Source organism: Rhinoderma darwinii, assembly GCF_050947455.1.
Source record: "Rhinoderma darwinii isolate aRhiDar2 chromosome 2 unlocalized genomic scaffold, aRhiDar2.hap1 SUPER_2_unloc_6, whole genome shotgun sequence".
NCBI classification, from domain to species: Eukaryota; Metazoa; Chordata; class Amphibia; order Anura; family Rhinodermatidae; genus Rhinoderma; species Rhinoderma darwinii.
Window position 1 is genome coordinate 268,366 of NW_027461729.1, and position 19,076 is coordinate 287,441.

The window sequence follows — 19,076 nt, forward strand, 5'->3', positions numbered from 1 at the left end:
CTCCTTTGTTGGGGTAGTCAACTCAAAAAAAAAAATCTGTTCTTATCAGTTTAATATCTGATACGTCCCCTATCTGGGGACCATATATTAAATGGATTTTTAGAACAGGGAGATGGAAATAGAGCTTGCTCTGTCCACTCCACGCATTGACCTGGTATTGCAGTATTTCCAGGACCGGTGCACCCTTTCCTTATGTGTTTACTAAAATCAGATTCCAAAAGTGCTTTTTGTGTTTGCCATTGTTTTTGTCTTTCGGATGGGATCTCCCCTTTTAATCCCATTATTTCAACACCTGTTGGACAATGCATTTGTACAGTCATGTGTGATAATGAGCTAATTTATTAAATGCAATTAATTAATACATTGCCACCTCTTGTTTTGTGTCGTCTGTGTTTCTGTGTTTCCGGCATTTCACATTGGAACAGCTCATTCACCTTCCTTGTCTTCTCTCCGCCCTCCCTCCTAGGTAGGTTAAAGAGCTGCACCTGAGCAAGCCACTGATTGATGCAGCACCATAGTCAAATAGTGGAGTGGAGTAGGGGAACAGCAAACAGCCATTAAAGCAGCCAGCCCGCCCGCCCGCCCGTCACAATGGACCTACCTGTGTACACTAGATGGATGTGATGGAATGTACTGTGGTCCCTACATTTCAAGAAGAAGTAAGAATTGCAGTTGCAACAAACCCTTGCTTGCCTACAAAGAGAGCAGCAATTTGGATTTGTTACTATGTTACCTGGAAGAATAACAAACTGTGCAAGGATGGAGGTTGTAGGAGCAAGGAGAACAAGTTGTCTGTAAAGTTGGTGGATGCCTATTTTCCATTTTGCAGTCCCTTGTCTCCCTCTTGTGGCCTCCTGGAGGCAACTAGCTGTGCAAAAAAAAGACAGCCTGGGGGCCGGCTGTTGCAGTGTTGCCCTCTCAGGCAACACTGAGTGACTGACTGAGCCGCACCGTCTTATATAAAGTTCAGACGGAACTTTGCACGTGTCATAGTGGAGACCTCAGGAGCCAGAGCCAGCTTTCTGACATCATAATGGGGCCTCAGAGATAAAAGCCTGGGCCCAGGCAGTGTTGGTCAGTGCTGCTCAGCAGGCAGCACTGGACTGGATTAAAGCTGATACAAGGTGTGAAAGGAGAAGGGGTGGCAGTGGGCATGCACTTACTGCTGCTGCTGCTGCCAGTGTTTGCACGGCAGGAGGGCATTTGGGCGTTGCCAGGAAGGCGTTTTTATGTCGATTCCTCCTCTTTCAGCACTGCATTGTGGTGCAAGCAAAAGAAGCAAATCCTGTCTTGCTTCCTCTCCGGCCTTTATTCACCTCCCGCTTAGTAGCTGTGAGTGTGTGTGAGCCTGCAGGGCCCCATGGAATTGCCTAGGAGTAGGCTGAATCGCTGCAAGGGGTGAACAGCAGTATTGGGCAGGCTCGGTCAACGCGCGGCCCGTTCGGGTTATCGCTTCTCGGCCTTCTGGCTGAGATCAAGTGTAGTTCTGATTACTTGTAGTCAGTGCTGCCTGGTCTTGGTTAGGAGGTGCTCAGGTACCCTCTCTCTCGGCCTCGGGGGATCGTCCAGGTTCGCCTGGACTTCACCCCCGTGCTGCTATTTGGGAGAGAGGCTTAGTCCTGAGCAACGGGTTGCGATCCACATACCCCCGTGTAGGCTTCGGCTGAAAAGGGGAGTTGCGCCCAAAGTTGCGCCTACTAAGGAGTAGCGTAACGATTCCTAAAAAAAACCTTACTCACCATGGACGAGGATCCATGTGAGATACCGGCTTATGCCCGGATTAAAAACACAATTCGTGTAGTGCTATCGGAGGAGAAGGCGACGACCTGCGGCTTAAAATTCGTGGTGGAGACCGTACTTGTTGGTATCTTCAACATCCAGAAGAGAGAAATTTTGGCGGTGCAGGATTACCCAAGAAGGAGGACATACGACGTTACTTTCATACAGAATGGAGTATTCCGAGATCTGCTGGCGGCTTATACGGTAAAAAATGACCCGAGACTGGACGGTGTTGATTTTTATGAGCACGTTATGGACATCACTAAAATGATAGTTATAAAGATGTACTGCCCTTTTGCCGACCTAAAAGAAGTGATGTCCTTTTTATTCCCTTATTTTAAAACTGTGAAATGTATTGGCAAAGTAATGAACGAGGTTGGTGTATGGACCTCAAAGTGGAGATTCAATGTAACGTGTTATAAAGATGCCAATTTTACAGGAGGGATAATGTTGCCGCCAGCACGTTTTAAAATAGGTGATATGGCCGGAGACTTTTATTTTTCAGGGATGCCTCCATTCTGTAGGAAGTGCCAAAAGTACGGTCACACCAAGGAGTCTTGTGACAGCACCTGTAGGAACTGCGGCAGCTCTGAGCACGAGACCAAAACTTGCCCTCTGGGGAAAAGGTGCCGTTTTTGCAGCCGAGTTGGTCACCTGTATGCTACTTGTCCCCACAGATCTAAAGAGTCGGAACAACCCGAGGACCGGCCAAGGCGTCCCGAGCGGCCCGCAGGCCAGATCACCCCTGTACAAGGAGAGGAACCCCAAGGAGGCGAGCAAGATGATATGGATACCTCCAGCAGACCCCCCCAAACAGGTGACCCTAAAGAGCAGAGGCGACAAAAACGCAGAGCCAGTGATCAGCGGACGAAAGAGCCCCCCCAGGAGACTGGGGCACAGGGTAGTTCGGATGAAGCTGATCCTACTGGCCTGCAAGAGATGCTGGGTCAGCCTGTACCTGAGGCAGAGGTCCCGGGCGGAGCGGCAGCGCTCACTAAGAGACGTAGGGCGTACTCGGAGGTGGCAGCGGGGGTGCCGATGGGAGTACCTGCCAGGTTGAAGGCAGGGAAACCAGTTGACGTGCCCCCGGAAGCGACAGCTAAAGGTCCCCCCCCTTCTAGACAGTTGGGGGATATAGGGACAGCTGCCTCCGAGGTAAGCGTGGTCCCTGAGACGTCCGGAAGCGCGATTCCTGCCCCTATAGAAGGGGAGGGCGCTGCCAAAGATTGCCAAATCTTACCCGTTGAGTCCGTCTGGGACCCATTTTCAAGAAGTGCCTTAGGTGAGGGGGGTCAGCTGAGTGACGGGACTTCCTCTCAAACCTCATCAATGCGCACATTTGACTCGAGGAAAGATGATGATGAGAGCTCGAGTGGGGTGTCTGGCGACGCGGAGGACTGCTGAGGCCTCCTCGGGTAAGATAAAAATAGACTGTCTCTCTCCCTTTTCCTCATGGCTGAGTTATGTGGTCTTTCCTTTAATGTAAGAAGCGTGCACTCACAGACAAGAAGAGCTGCCCTTTTTAACTACCTTTCTGTTTTTACCGCCTCAGTGTTTTTCCTACAGGAATGCTGCATACCTCACCGCATGAATTATAAAAAATATGAGGAAGACTGGAGACTCGGACCTTCAGTGTGGTCCGGGTCCAATGAATCCAAAGCCGCAGGTGTCGCCATTTTATTCAAAGGGAACGTTTTAATAGATCGTTTTTATGAAATTTTACCAGGCAGAATTTTAATGGTCAAAGCTTTTATAAACGGTGTTAGATGGCAGTTTTTAAACTTTTATGGTTCTACAGACAAGAAGGAAAGAGCAAAAATGCTAGAAATTTTACCCCTTTTTATCAATGATTCAGAACCACTTATTTTAGCTGGTGATTTTAATTGTATTTTAAAGGGGGAACGCCGGTTCTCTAATTCAGTAAGTCGAAATTATGATAAAACCCCGTCTATTTTAAAAGATATTACAGTGGATTTTAAACTTACTGATGTTTTTAAAAAATGCAATAGGGATCTACCTGAAGAGGACGGCGTCACCTGGAGCAATGTAAACTGCAGCTCCAGGATTGATTTTATTTTTTGCTCTTATCAAATACTGCCTTTTAAATGTGATCTTAATTCTAACGTGTTTTCTGACCATAAACTTTTATATTTTAAAGTTAATTTGAACGATCAAAGGAGAACTCCGAAGAAAGCCTGGAAATTAAACGTATCCCTTTTAGAGGATCCGCAAATTTTATCCGATTTTATCACCTTTTATAAGGGCTGCAGACGGGTAAGACATCCCAATATGCTAATTGTTTCCTGGTGGGAAAAAATGAAAATAAAGATAAGAGATTTTTTTATTAAAGCTGGGATGAAGAAAGCCAAAGAAAAATTTGAATTTTATGCTAATTTAAATACCCGTCTGCAGACCCAATACAAGTTCAGAGAACAGGGTATGCAGGTGGAGAAAGAGATCACCGAAATTAAAAAAGAAATCTCCCAGTGCCTGGAGCAGAGGGGAAAGGAGATAATCTTTCGCTCTAAGGTAAAACATCTTGAAGAAAATGAGACCTGCTCCAGGTACTTCTTCAAGAAAATAAATGATAAGCATACCCTGTTAAATGAGATAGATGGGGAAACAAATACCCAAAACATTTTAAAAAAGGTGCACGGTTTTTATGCGGATCTTTTTAATACAAAACATGTTGATGTTGATTTTATGAACGACTCATTGAAGGAGGTGGATGCTGTTTTAGATCCTGCTTCCCAAGTGTTTTTATTACAGGATATTACGGAACAGGAGATTTTAGAAACTACAAAGAGTTTTAAAACAGGTAAAGTCCCTGGCCCTGACGGTATACCTATAGAATTCTATGTTATATTTTATGGTATTTTAAAAGAGGATCTCCACCCTCTTTTTACCCAAGTTTTTAGAACAAAAGCCCTCCCGGGGTCCTGGAAGAAAGGCGAGGTGTCCCTGCTTTACAAAAAGGGGGACAAAACAGACATTAAAAATTGGAGGCCTATCACTTTGCTAAACTCTGACTACAAAATAATGGCGAAGATATGTGCGAACAGATTAAAAGCAGTGATAGGCCAGATCATACACTCCAATCAGGTCTGTGGGATACCCGGGAGGAGTATATGGGATAATTTAAACCTTTTAAAAGATGTGATCAGTGACACGAAAGAGAGAGGAGGTAAAATGGCAATTTTATCTATAGATTTTGAGAAAGCCTTCGATAGAGTGTCACATTTTTATCTTTTTAAGGTTTTAGAAAAAATGGGTATACCGGAAGGTTTTTTACAGTCTCTGAAGGCCTTTTATGAAAATTGTACTAGTAAAATTTTAGTAAAGGGTTTTAAGACACAGGATGTCCTTTTAAATTCCGGAGTGAAGCAGGGGTGTCCCTTGTCCCCACTACTTTTTATTTGTGCGATCGAGCCTCTACTCTGCAGGTTAAGAAAGGATAAGCAGATAAGCGGAGTCCCCCTGCCGGGCGGGGGGGGACTAGAGGCTAAAGTGGTGGGGTACATGGACGATGTCGCGGTCCTTTGCAGGGACACCCTGTCATTACAGAAATCCTTTAAACAGATTTACCAATTCTGTTGCTCCTCCGGTTTTTTAGTAAATTTTAATAAAAGTAACATCTTAAATATCGGCAAAATGGTTTTAATGGACATTCCAGTCCCTGTGTCAGAGTCTGTGCAAATTTTAGGAGTCTCCTTCAATGAGTCAAATAATGGTTTTACCAGTTGGGACTTGGTGGCACAAAAAGTTAATCAGAAAATTTGCATGTGGAACATGAGAAAGTTAACAATGGAGGGAAAGGTTTTAATTACAAAAATGGTGATTTTACCTATTTTATTATATTTAAGTATGGTATTCCCTCCCCCTGAGATTTTATTGAAAAAAATAATTAAAGCATGTTTCACATTTTTATGGAACTCCAGGATGGAAAAGCTCAGGAGAGAGAAGGTAATATTACCCAAACCAATGGGGGGGAAAGATTTCCCCGATATAAAAGCATTCCTTTTAATAAAATTTTTTACTTTATGTCTTAATGCAGTTTTTAAGGAACATTACTGGTCATATTTTATACGTTTTAACACAGGTTATTTTATGAGGAGGAACGGTTGGTTCTCCACGGTTTTAAGCTCCCCGTATGCTTTTAACCTTTCTGGCCAGTATAAGATTTTAGAAAAAATTGTAAACCTTTTTAACTTAAAAGACAAAAATATTAACGAAGTAAAAAATAGTAAAGGAATTTTAAAAAAGATAAAAGAAAATGTTTTAGTAGCTCCCATCAGTAATTTTAATGAACAAAAATGCAAAGAAATATGGAAGATGGTGAGCGCTAAATATCTTTTTAACCCACAGAAAGATCTGGCCTGGAGCTGTGCCCACGAGTGTCTTCCATGCCGGGCATTCCAGCATCGAAGGGGACTGACCAACTCGGCTGCGTGTCCAAGGGGAGGATGTAGAGATGACGAGACAGTCTACCACCTATTCTGGGAATGTTTTTACGCGAAATCGATATGGACAAGAATCCTCCCCTTGGTACAGAAGATTACAGGACTTCGGAGATACACAAGTGATGGCGTTTTATATGGATGCCTGGAATGCCCAACACAGACTCGAAAAATGATGGCATGGAAGATCACCAACTGCGTAAAAACAGCTCTGTGGGCGGCCAGAAACATTTTATTATTTAAGCATGAAGTTTTAGCTGTGGAAGATGTTTTAGCCATTTGTCTTAATGAAATGTACAAATATTTTCTTTTAGATAAAAAACTCTCTCCTGTTTTATGTAGAAAATGGTTTTTAAGTGAATGGAGTTCCATAATATGATGCCACCAAGTGCCCTTTTATAAATTGTTTTTATTTGACAATTTGTATTTATCTGTATTAAAAAACCATGATTGTAAATTTATGTAAATTTTTGTTGAAATGTATTGATTTATTGTAAATTTGTTCAAAATTTTAAATAAACGGTTACCTCCTTTGTTGGGGTAGTCAACTCAAAAAATCTGTTCTTATCAGTTTAATATCTGATACGTCCCCTATCTGGGGACCATATATTAAATGGATTTTTAGAACAGGGAGATGGAAATAGAGCTTGCTCTGTCCACTCCACGCATTGACCTGGTATTGCAGTATTTCCAGGACCGGTGCACCCTTTCCTTATGTGTTTACTAAAATCAGATTCCAAAAGTGCTTTTTGTGTTTGCCATTGTTTTTGTCTTTCGGATGGGATCTCCCCTTTTAATCCCATTATTTCAACACCTGTTGGACAATGCATTTGTACAGTCATGTGTGATAATGAGCTAATTTATTAAATGCAATTAATTAATACATTGCCACCTCTTGTTTTGTGTCGTCTGTGTTTCTGTGTTTCCGGCATTTCACATTGGAACAGCTCATTCACCTTCCTTGTCTTCTCTCCGCCCTCCCTCCTAGGTAGGTTAAAGAGCTGCACCTGAGCCAGCCACTGATTGATGCAGCACCATAGTCAAATAGTGGAGTGGAGTAGGGGAACAGCAAACAGCCATTAAAGCAGCCAGCCCGTCCGCCCGCCCGTCACAATGGACCTACCTGTGTACACTAGATGGATGTGATGGAATGTACTGTGGTCCCTACATTTCAAGAAGAAGTAAGAATTGCAGTTGCAACAAACCCTTGCTTGCCTACAAAGAGAGCAGCAATTTGGATTTGTTACTATGTTACCTGGAAGAATAACAAACTGTGCAAGGATGGAGGTTGTAGGAGCAAGGAGAACAAGTTGTCTGTAAAGTTGGTGGATGCCTATTTTCCATTTTGCAGTCCCTTGTCTCCCTCTTGTGGCCTCCTGGAGGCAACTAGCTGTGCAAAAAAAAGACAGCCTGGGGGCCGGCTGTTGCAGTGTTGCCCTCTCAGGCAACACTGAGTGACTGACTGAGCCGCACCGTCTTATATAAAGTTCAGACGGAACTTTGCACGTGTCATAGTGGAGACCTCAGGAGCCAGAGCCAGCTTTCTGACATCATAATGGGGCCTCAGAGATAAAAGCCTGGGCCCAGGCAGTGTTGGTCAGTGCTGCTCAGCAGGCAGCACTGGACTGGATTAAAGCTGATACAAGGTGTGAAAGGAGAAGGGGTGGCAGTGGGCATGCACTTACTGCTGCTGCTGCTGCTGCTGCTGCTGCCAGTGTTTGCACGGCAGGAGGGCATTTGGGCGTTGCCAGGAAGGCGTTTTTATGTCGATTCCTCCTCTTTCAGCACTGCATTGTGGTGCAAGCAAAAGAAGCAAATCCTGTCTTGCTTCCTCTCCGGCCTTTATTCACCTCCCGCTTAGTAGCTGTGAGTGTGTGTGAGCCTGCAGGGCCCCATGGAATTGCCTAGGAGTAGGCTGAATCGCTGCAAGGGGTGAACAGCAGTATTGGGCAGGCTCGGTCAACGCGCGGCCCGTTCGGGTTATCGCTTCTCGGCCTTTTGGCTAAGACCAAGTGTATTTATACAGGAGGTTTTTGGTCAGAAGGTGCTCAGGTACCCTCTCTCTCGGCCTCGGGGGATCGTCCAGGTTCGCCTGGACTTCACCCCCGTGCTGCTATTTGGGAGAGAGGCTTAGTCCTGAGCAACGAGTTGCGATCCCCCCCCCAGCCCTTTGGTGTGTCTCCTTAAAGCCAAAGGGCGCAGCGCAAGCTGTGCGGTACCGACCTGGCCACGCAAATGGCAGGCGGACCTGATGCGGTGCCGGTATACGCCCGGTTGAAGAATACTGCAAGATTTATCTTGGCAGAGGGTGGAGGCGGTCCTCGTGGTCTCAAGTTCCTTGTCCACGATATTTTGGAAAAGCGGTTGGCGGTCCACAAGAACGAGATTTTGGCGATCCAGGACTACCCAAGGCGTGGAGTGTACGACGTGACTTTTATGGGAGAAGGAATCCTCCGTGATGCCATGGGAAAAGCTGAGAGGCAACAAGGTGAACTCATGGCCTTGGGAGTCCAGGTAATTGAACACGCTTTTGAAGTAACCAAACTCGTAGTGATTAAAATGTATTCCCCATACGTGAAAGATCAGGAAGTGGCTGCGTTTCTTGCTGCATACTTTAAGAACGTTAAGCTGCTGGGGAGAGTTATGAACGAGTGCGGTGTGTGGACCGTCAAATGGAAATTTATTGTTACGCTAATAAAGGACCCCTCCACCCAAGAAACGAAGCTACCACCTGCTCGTTTTAAACTTGGGAATGTGAATGGCGACCTCTATTTCTCAGGAATGCCAAACTTCTGCAGGGCCTGCGGTACCTATGGACATACCAGTTTTAACTGCGATGTCACCTGCAGGAACTGTGGAAGTAAACAACACACAATGAGAGAATGTATAGAAGAGAAAAAATGCAATTTTTGTCAAAAAACTGGTCATCTTTATTATGCTTGTCCACATAGGTACCGAGGCGAAGAAGATGAGCAACCCGAGGTGCCCCCACGTGCTCCACCAGCAGAGCAGTCCCGTCCTCAAGGAGGAGAACAAGCTGTTGCGGCGAAAGAGCAGAGAGGTACCTGGGCTTCAAGAGTACGGCTAGCCGAAGCCAAAACAGGTGCCTCTCAGCCAGCGACCTCAGGGGATAAAAATGAGCCCAGCGCCAAGGAAAAACGGCAGGCCAAGAGGAAGGCAGAAAAGGAGCAGGCCATCGATGAACCTGTGGCATCCCAGACGGCTGGTTGCTCAGGCGGTGCCGGGCCTGCTCCTAATCCTGGGTCTCTAGAGACCGACTGGGTACAGGTGGGTCCCAGTAAAAAGGGGAAGCAAGAACGTGCCAGTAGGAGGGAGACAGGGGAGGAGCAGATGGATACGTCCGTGCGGAAAGATGTGGCTCCTCCTGGGACCCCCTCCTCGCCTGCACTGGTGAGGAGGACGGGCACTGCTCCCTCCGTATTATCGGACACCCCGCCATGCGCACAACCTCCCCCTCTAGACCGGCCTTCACGGGCCCAGGGGGGAGAGGCGGGGCCCTTGGGGGACCCACCAGACATGGACCCAGTCGGTCAACCGAGAGAGACCCAGGTGAGGCTGTGCGAGTCTGGGCTCCCCGTGTACGAGGTGAGTGTTGCTGGCTCAGCTCTCAGCGACAGTAGTTCTTCTCCTGCCTCGTCCCTCTTTTCAGTTGAGTCGGATGAGGGCGGGGCCATGAGTTCAAGTGAGGTTTCGGGTATTGCTGGTGGAGGAGCAATCTGATTTTAAGTACGCCTATTATTTATTATTTTAAAATCAGAATTTTGCTTTAACTCTCCACGATGTCTGAGCTCATGGGAATCTCCCTCAACGTGAGGGGCGCCAAGTCAAAAGTGAGAAGGGTTGCTCTCTTCAATTTTTTATCTTGCCTGGCAGCCTCTGTATTTTTCCTGCAGGAGTGCGGCATTCCCCATACAATGAGATATGAAAATTACAAAAAGGATTGGAAGTATGGTCCATCCGTCTGGTCTGGATCCAACGAGTCCAGATCAGCAGGGGTCGCCATTCTTTTTAAGGGAAACGTTTTAATTGATTTTATTCAAGAAATCTTACCAGGACGTATTTTAATGGTTAAAGCTTTTATTGATGGTGTAAAGTGGCAGTTTTTAAATTTTTACGGATCACCAGAAAAGAACGAAAGAGCGAGGATGCTGGAGATTTTACCGCTTTTTATCAACACATCTGAGCCTTTTATCCTCGCAGGTGATTTTAATTGTATCCTGAGAGGAGAACGCCGGCTTACCAACAGTACGAGTAGGAACTATGACAAGACCTCTGGACTGCTCAAGGATATCGTGACTGATTTTAAATTAAAAGACATATACAAAGAATGTAACAGGAGCAGTCCAGAGGAAGCCGGCGTTACCTGGAGCAACGCCACCTGTAGCTCCAGGATTGATTTTATCTTTTGTTCTGAAAATTTACTGCCTTTTAATTGTGAAGTTTTAACCAATGTGTTTTCAGATCACAGGCTTTTATCTTTTAAAGTAAAGCATGATCTTAATAATATTGTATGTAAAAAGTCCTGGAAGATGAATGTTTCCCTTTTAGACGATCCACAGGTTTTAGCAGATTTTATTGAATTTTACCAAGAAAGCAGGCGGGTAAGAGACACACGTACTCCCATCAGTGCATGGTGGGAGAAAATGAAAAAGAAAATAAAAGATTTTTTTATTAAGAAAAGCGTGGCGAAAGCCAAAGAGAAATACGCTTTTTTTAAAATTCTCAATACCCGTCTGCAGACCCTGTACAAAATGCAAGATCATGACATAGACGTTAAAGATGACATCACCAATTTGAAAAAGGAGATAGCCCAGTGCCTGGAGCAGAAAGGTAAAGAGATTATATTCCGTTCAAAAATACAACATGTGGAGGAGAACGAGACCTGCTCCAGGTACTTTTTTAAGAAAATAAATAACAAAAAGGCAATTATCAAAAATATAGAAGGGGTGTCAGATGTACAGGGTCTTTTAAGTAAAGTTCATGAGTTTTACACTGACCTTTTTAATGTTAAGACTGTGGATCATAATTTTATGCGTGACTCACTGAAGGAGATTACTACTGTTTTAGACCCTGTCTCCCAGAATTTTTTATTACAGGAGCTGACGGAGCAGGAGGTTTTAGAAACTGTTAAGAGTTTTAAAACAGGGAAAGTTCCCGGACCGGACGGTATACCCAGTGAGTTTTATGTAAAATTTTATGACATTTTAAAAGAGGATCTTTTTAACCTTTTTTCTGATGTTTTTAATTCCAAGATGCTGCCTAAGTCCTGGCGGAAGGGTGAGGTCTCCCTGCTGTATAAGACGGGTGACATCGCAGTTTTAAAGAATTGGAGACCAATAACCCTTCTAAATAGCGACTATAAAATTATGGCTAAAATATGTGCAAATAGATTAAAAGCCATAATACCCCACATTATACACTCTGACCAGGTGTGTGGGGTGCCAGGCCGCAGCATCTGGGATAATTTAAACCTAATAAAAGACGTGATTGAGGACACGAGGTCTAGAAAGGTTAAATTAGCCATTTTATCTATAGACTTTGAGAAGGCGTTCGACCGTGTCTCTCATTTTTATCTTTTTAAGGTTTTAGAACGTATGGGTATACCTGAAGGATTTTTATTATCTATTAAAGCCTTTTACAGAGAATGCACCAGCAAAATTTTAGTGAATGGTTTTAAGACACAGGACGTATTTTTAAACTCTGGGGTGAAGCAGGGGTGTCCCTTGTCCCCACTGCTTTTTATATGTGCATTGGAGCCTCTGTTATGCGCAATTCGCCGCGATAAGTGTATCCGTGGAGTCCCCCTGCCCGGGGGAGGCGGCGTAGAGGCCAAAGCAGTGGGGTACATGGATGATGTGGCGGTTTTATGTAGGGACGCCCTGTCGCTTCAGAGAACCCTTAGGCAAATCGAGTTTTATTGCTGTGCTTCCGGTTTTAAAGTAAACTTCAGCAAGAGTCATATTTTAAACATAGGAAGCATGGCTCTTAGAGATATACCGGTTCCTGTGTCTGATAATATTAAAATTTTAGGTGTCTCCTTCAGTGGGTACGACAATGGTTTTATCAGTTGGGACATGGTGGCGCAGAAGGTAAATCAAAAAATATGCATGTGGAACATGAGGAAGCTTACCATGGAGGGAAAAATTTTAATAATTAAAATGATAATTTTACCTTTGCTTTTATACTTAAGCATGGTTTTCCCTCCTCCCACGGTTTTATTAAGAAAAATTACTAAAGCTTGTTTTACCTTCTTTTGGAGTTCCAGAATGGAGAAACTTAAACGTGAGACGGTAATGAAAATCAAACCAAAGGGTGGCAAAGACTTTCCAGATTTTAATAGGTTTCTTTTAATCAAGTACTTTTGTTTCTGTCTTAATTCTCTTTTTAAACAACATCATTGGTCTTATTTTCTACGTTTTAATACTGGGTTTTTTATGCGAAGGATGGGGTGGTTTGAAATTGTTTTAACCTCACCTTATGCTTTTAATCTACCAGCAAATTACGTGATTTTAGAGAAAATAGTGGCCTTGTTTAATTTTAAAGGGAAAAATTTTAATGACATGATAAACAGTAAGAAACTTATAAAAGACATAAGAGGAAATGAAGTCGTCACTAATATTGAAAATTTTAATAATGAACGCAGTGCTTTTATCTTCAAAATGGTTAATGTGTTTTATCTTTTTAATACACAGATGGACCTGGCCTGGAGCTGCGTTCATCAATGTCTTCCATGCCGGGCATTCCAATTCAGGAGAGGATTCGCGAGGTCTGCCATCTGTCCGAGGGAAGGCTGCCAGGCTGAGGAGACCGTGCGTCATATTTTTTGGACTTGCGATTTTACTAAACATATTTGGATAAAGATATTCCCTCTAATGAAGAAGATGGCAGACCTAAAGGACTTGACTTACGAAATGATTTTATATGGACTCTTTGGATGCCCAACCGCGAACCAAAAGACTATTGCATGGAAGACGATGAACTGCGTAAAAGAAGCTCTGTGGAAGGCCAGGAACATCCTAATTTTTAAGCACGATGTTTTATCTGTTGACGATGTTTTAGGTCTTTGTTTTAGCGAGATGTACATTTATTATTTATTAGATAAAAAAAGAAATGCCACCCTTTCAAATAAATGGTTTGTAAAAGAATGGAACTCCAATATATAAGAATTTGCCACCATGTCCCCTTTTATGTGTTTTTATGTAAATTGATTTTATTACTGTAATTCATTGTAAAAAGCTGTAATTCATTGTAAATATTTTTTGAATTTTAAGTAATAAATCATTGACACCCCCGCGAGGGGGTAGCCAACTTAAAAAAAATTTCTGCATCTGGTTTTGTTGGGAGGTGTCCGGGGTACCCTGCTCCTTGGCCTTGGGGGATCGTCTCTTTTCACAGAGAGACTTCACCCCCTTGCTGCTATTTGGGGAGTGGGCTTAGCCCCCGGACAACGAGTTGCGATCGCGCCTTACCCAAGAGGTCAACCGGCCTTGAGGCGTTTTTCTAAGAGCGTTCCGAGGGCGTTTATCGGGCTTCGTAGGTGTCTGGGGTACCCTAATCCTTGGCCTTGGGGGAGGGTTCCACTTAATTGTGGAATCTGAGCCCTTGCTGCTATAAGGGACAGGCTTAGCCCCCAGGCACTGAAAATGCCATTTTCATTTGGATTTGCATCCGGGGACACCCGGTTGCGCCAGTCCGTCCGCATCGAGGTGGAAGAAGGCCATCGCCAGCGGAAGAACCTTCGCTTCATTGTGGAGGTGATTCTGCTGGACTTCCTGGGGCTCAAGCGGGCGGACATCCTGTGTCTCAACGACCAGGAAAGCCGCGGTCGGTACACCGTATCCTTTACGGCCGCGGCATGTTGCGACAACATGCACAAAAGATTGTCTGATGCGGACCAGAGTGAGGAGCGGCTAAATGGACTGAACTTTTTATTCCTCTACGGGGAGGAAGAAGTCCCGCTCGTGATGTGCATGTTCAGTCCATTTGTCTCAGAGTGTGACATTGAAACCTTCCTCAGTCGTTACTGCAGGGAGGTCCGCTTCTCACATAAAATCTTGAACACCCAGAGCTTCTGGAATGGCAAAAGAAAATATTGGGTGAAGTTCCGCCAGGATCCCAATGGCATTGGAGGCTTACATCACCCACCCCAGAACTTTGCCATTGGGAAGAATCGAGGATTCCTATTTTACCCCCAGATGCCAATAGCCTGCCGGAACTGCTTGAGATATGGCCACACCAGAGAACATTGTGACCGGCCCCATGTGGTGCAGTGTAACAGGTGTGGCCAGGTTGGACACGTAGCGGCAAAATGCAGTTCCGAGGTGTTGTGCAATCTGTGCGGCATGACTGGGCATGCTTTTAAAGATTGCCCCCGCAGAGCGAAATCTGGGCCACCCAGACCAGGGCCAGAGCGGCAGTTTGCAACATGTGCAGACGCCGCTGGTAATGCCCCAAAACGAGCATTGACGACTGAGGGGTCCAGGCCAAAGTCCTTCACAGCTCCATCGGGGGGCCCACTGATGTCAGCCTCGAGGGACGGCCATAGGGATTCCATCGGGTCCAGGCAGAGCAGGAGGAATTCTGACTCTGCTGGACATAAGTTGACCGGCACCTCTGCAAACAGGTCCTCTGCTCCGCCTGCAGTGGACCCTGTTGAGGCAGTGGTTAGCGACAGGCGTCGTGGCTCCGTAGGTTCTGCAGTAGGACCTGACGCCTGTCCCAAGAGTGTGGGCATGGAGCGGAGACACTCTGTGTCAGACGAGGGCTCCATTAAGAAAACCCTAAAATATGTTGGATTGGAGCCTCGTTTTGACCATTTCCGGTCAACGGGGGGGTCGGAGCAAAGTTCCTCCACTGCGGTTGTGGAGGGGCTTGCGATGAAGGCTCCCCGTAAGCAGGCAAAGGTTGCCAAGAGTGATGGGACCTCACAGGCCCCTGTGCAGCTGCCCAGGAAGGACATCAGCGATATCTTCAGCCAGGGGCCAGAGATGGGTGAGAGCGACTTCGAGGAGATGGATAGGAGCCATTCTGCAAAGAGACAGCGAGAGGAAGAGGAGTCCGGAGTTCGGAGGAAAGCTGCCTATCGGAGTTCGGATGAGAGCAGTGTGGGGGTTGGAGCCGCCCACGTATCTGGCTCTGACCCTACCAACATCCAAGATTTATTGACCCCTCAAAAAGGGGGTCCAGACTCGCAGCTGATCTCCGAGTACGACTCTTCTGGTTCGGACCCTGACCTCAACTAAGACTATGTTGGTTCCTATCAAAGTCGCCTCACTAAATGTGAGGTCCCTAAAGAGCCCTGTCCGCAGGACTGCTTTATTTTCATTTTTAGAGACTGTGGACTTTGACCTTTGCCTGCTTCAAGAATGTGGAATCCCTAATGACTTGGAATATCAAGATTTAAAGATGGACTGGAAACTAGGCCCCTCAGTCTGGTCTGGTGGAAATGACTGTCGCTCTGCGGGGGTTGGATTGCTCTGCCGAGGTCGTTTTATCTCCATCCAAACAGTGACTGAAATCATGCCCGGCAGAGCTATTTTAATACATTTGCTTTTTAATGGAATTTTAATTCGTGTTTTAAACGTTTATGCCCCTCCTACCAAACAGGAGAGGGCAGAACTATTAGAGATTTTACCATTGTTTTGTGTTGGGTCTACCCCCCTGCTGGTGGGTGGTGATTTTAACTGTGTGCGAGATGGAGAACACCGGCAGGGTGGGGATTTTAATCGAAAAATTGACCGTACTTCTTACCTGCTCAAGAATTTTATTGGTGATTTTAAATTGAAAGATTGCTGGAGGGAACTCTTGCCTGCGGACCCAGGCCCCACCTGGTCCAATGGAAGAGTGAGCTCCAGAATTGATTTTATTTTCACTTCCAATAGTTTTATTCCCAAAAAATGTTTGCTTTTAACAAATATTTTATCTGATCACAAGCTCCTTTCAGTGCACCTGGAGCTAGAGGGAGAGCAAAAAGCTTGTAGGGGTCCCTGGAGACTAAACACCACACTCCTGGAGGACCCCATCATTAAAGAGGAGTTTGTGCGGACCTACCAGTGTTGGCAGTCCCATAGAGCGCCCAGTCAGCCTATGCTACACTGGTGGGAGGGCATTAAACCCAAAATCAGAGCTTTTTTTATTCGAGCAGGTAAGAAGAAAGCAAAAGAGAAAAAACAATGGTTTTATGTTCTTAATAAACGTTTACATGTACTTTTTAAATTGAAGGAGATTGGTATGGATGTTGATGATGATATCTTAAATCTTAAAGCTGAAATAAAACATGCCATAGAAGAGAAAGGGAAACAAATAATTTTTAATTCACATGTAAAGCACCTCGAGGATGGCGAGAAGTGTTCCCGGTTCTTCTTCAAAAAGGTAATGGATAAACGAGATGTCATTTTAAACCTTGAAGGAGAAACCACTATGGTCGGCATTTTAAATTCTGCTTTTAATTTCTACCAATCTCTTTTTAACAAGAAAAATATTGATCCTTCCTTTTTAGAACATGTTCTTAATTCCCTTGATGCCAAGCTAGATATTTTAGACCAGGAAGTTTTATCCCGTAATATTACCTTGGAGGAACTTTTATTTGCTTTTAAAAGTTTTTCTAATGGGAAAGCTCCTGGGGAAGATGGTCTGCCCATCGAATTTTATCATGCTTTTTGGGAAATTTTAAAGAATGACATGTTTTTATTGTATAAGGAAGTTTTTATTACTGAAGAGCTGCCCCCTTCCTGGAGGAGGGGGATTGTGTCCTTAATTTTTAAAAAAGGTGAGAGGGACCAGTTAAAAAACTGGCGCCCTATTACTCTTTTAAACGTTGATTGTAAAATTTTAGCTAAACTAATAACAATCCGTTTTAAACCTTTTATTCATAAATTAATCCATCCAAACCAGGTATGTGGGGTACCTGGGAGGTCAATTACTGAGTCCCTGAATATTTTACGTGACATCATTTGGTATTTTAAAGAAAGGGGTCAAAGCCTTGCTATTTTATCCTTAGATTTCGAGAAGGCTTTTGACCGGGTCTCCCATGAATATCTTTTTATGGTTCTTAAAAAGATGGCTGTTCCTGAAATTATTTTAACACGTATTAAGCTTTTATATCGATCCTGTTTTAGCCAAATTTCTATCAACGGATTTTTAACTAAAGGTGTTCCTCTTTTATCAGGGGTGAAACAGGGGTGCCCGTTGTCTCCGCTCCTTTTTATTTGTGCCATAGAACCTCTGTTCACCCTAATAAGAGATGATAAAGTCATCAGAGGCGTGCCCATACCTGGAGGAAGGGGGAACCAGGTAAAAATCCTAGGCTATATGGATGACGCCACCGTCCTATGCCCAGACGCCGCTTCTATGAGACGGGCATTGAGGAACACCGGCTTTTTTTGTGAAGCCTCTGGTTTTAAATTAAACGTTGATAAGTGTGACTGTTTTTATACTGGTGTATGGGATTCCTCTGTGACACCAGGAGTTAACATGCAGCAGGATCAGATAAAAATTTTAGGAATTGTTTTTAATCAAGAAAACGATGGGAGACCCAATTGGGATTCAGTAATTGCCAAAATGGAAAAAAAGGTTTTAATGTGGAATTTGAGAAATCTCACCATGGAGGGAAAAGTTTTAATAATTAAATCTGTTTTATTACCCATAATGCTTTATGTAGCTATGGTTTTCCCTCCAACAATTTTATATATTAAAAAAGTGACCAGGATCTGTTTTATGTTTTTATGGGGTTCCAAAATGGAAAAACTAAAACGTGATTTTATGTACAGATGTAAGGACAATGGCGGGAGAGATGTTCCTAACCTTTTTAACTTCTTTTACATTAAATACTTTTGCTTCTGTTTTAAAATGTATAATTCTGATGGTATTTTTAGCTACTTTTTAAAGTACGCTACGGGCATGATTTTTAAACGATGGTTTCGTGTCCCTTTGAATTCTCCTGTGCTTCTGTGTCCCCCAAAACAATATGCGGTGCTCGAAAAAACTGTCAGGCTCCTAGGTCTCCAAGAATTGGAGCCTGACATATTGGGGGACCAGAAAAAAGTGTCACTCTCCTGTAGGCGGCAGGAGGATACACTGGCAGTTTCAAATTTCTCACAGGCAAGGTCCAAGGTGGTGTGGCGGAACGTTTTCGGGAAATTTATGGCAAATGTGCACAAGGACCTTGCCTGGGCAATCGTTCACCAGTGCCTCCCTACTCGTGAATTCCAGCATAGGCGAGGACTGGTGGCGAGAGCCAAGTGCCCGAGAGACAGGTGTGGTGACGACGAGACGGTAATGCACCTGTTTTGGAACTGCCCATATGCACAGGAGGTTTGGAGGAAGGTAGGCCCATTGCTGAAATGGGCCTGCGGTCTTAAAGATCTTAAATTTGAATACGTGTTTTATGGTCTTTTTAACTGCCCAAGTTTTAAACAGCAAATGGTCTGTTGGATCATTTTAAACTGTTTTAAGAATGCCATCTGGAAGGTTAGGAACATTCTGCTTTTTAAACATGATTTTATTGACGTTAAAAATTGTGTGAAATATGCCCTAAGTGAAATGTATATTTATTATCTTAGGGACAAAAAGCAGCTAGGGGTAAAAGAAGCAACATCCATGTGGTGTTTGCAAATGTGGAATACCATAACATTGTAAATAAAAATGGTTTTATTCTTTTATGTCTTTTATGCCCTGTATAAATTTTATCCTGCTATTGTTCTGTACTTTTATTATAACATCTGTATTACTGGTCTTATTATTATTACTTTTGTATTCATTTAAATGTATGAATATTCATGTATTATGCTGTTGATTTTATCTTGTGGTTTCAATTTTAAA

At 44.1% G+C, this 19,076-nt stretch overlaps 2 non-coding genes across 2 annotated transcripts; both read left to right on the forward strand.

The window, feature by feature from the left end:
* On the forward strand, positions 1-188 carry LOC142681789 (U2 spliceosomal RNA). The gene has a single exon (XR_012853657.1). It is a non-coding gene; the product is annotated as a U2 spliceosomal RNA (small nuclear RNA).
* Positions 189-6,759: 6,571 nt separating this feature from the next.
* On the forward strand, positions 6,760-6,946 carry LOC142681762 (U2 spliceosomal RNA). The gene has a single exon (XR_012853634.1). It is a non-coding gene; the product is annotated as a U2 spliceosomal RNA (small nuclear RNA).
* Positions 6,947-19,076: the final 12,130 nt, after the last annotated feature.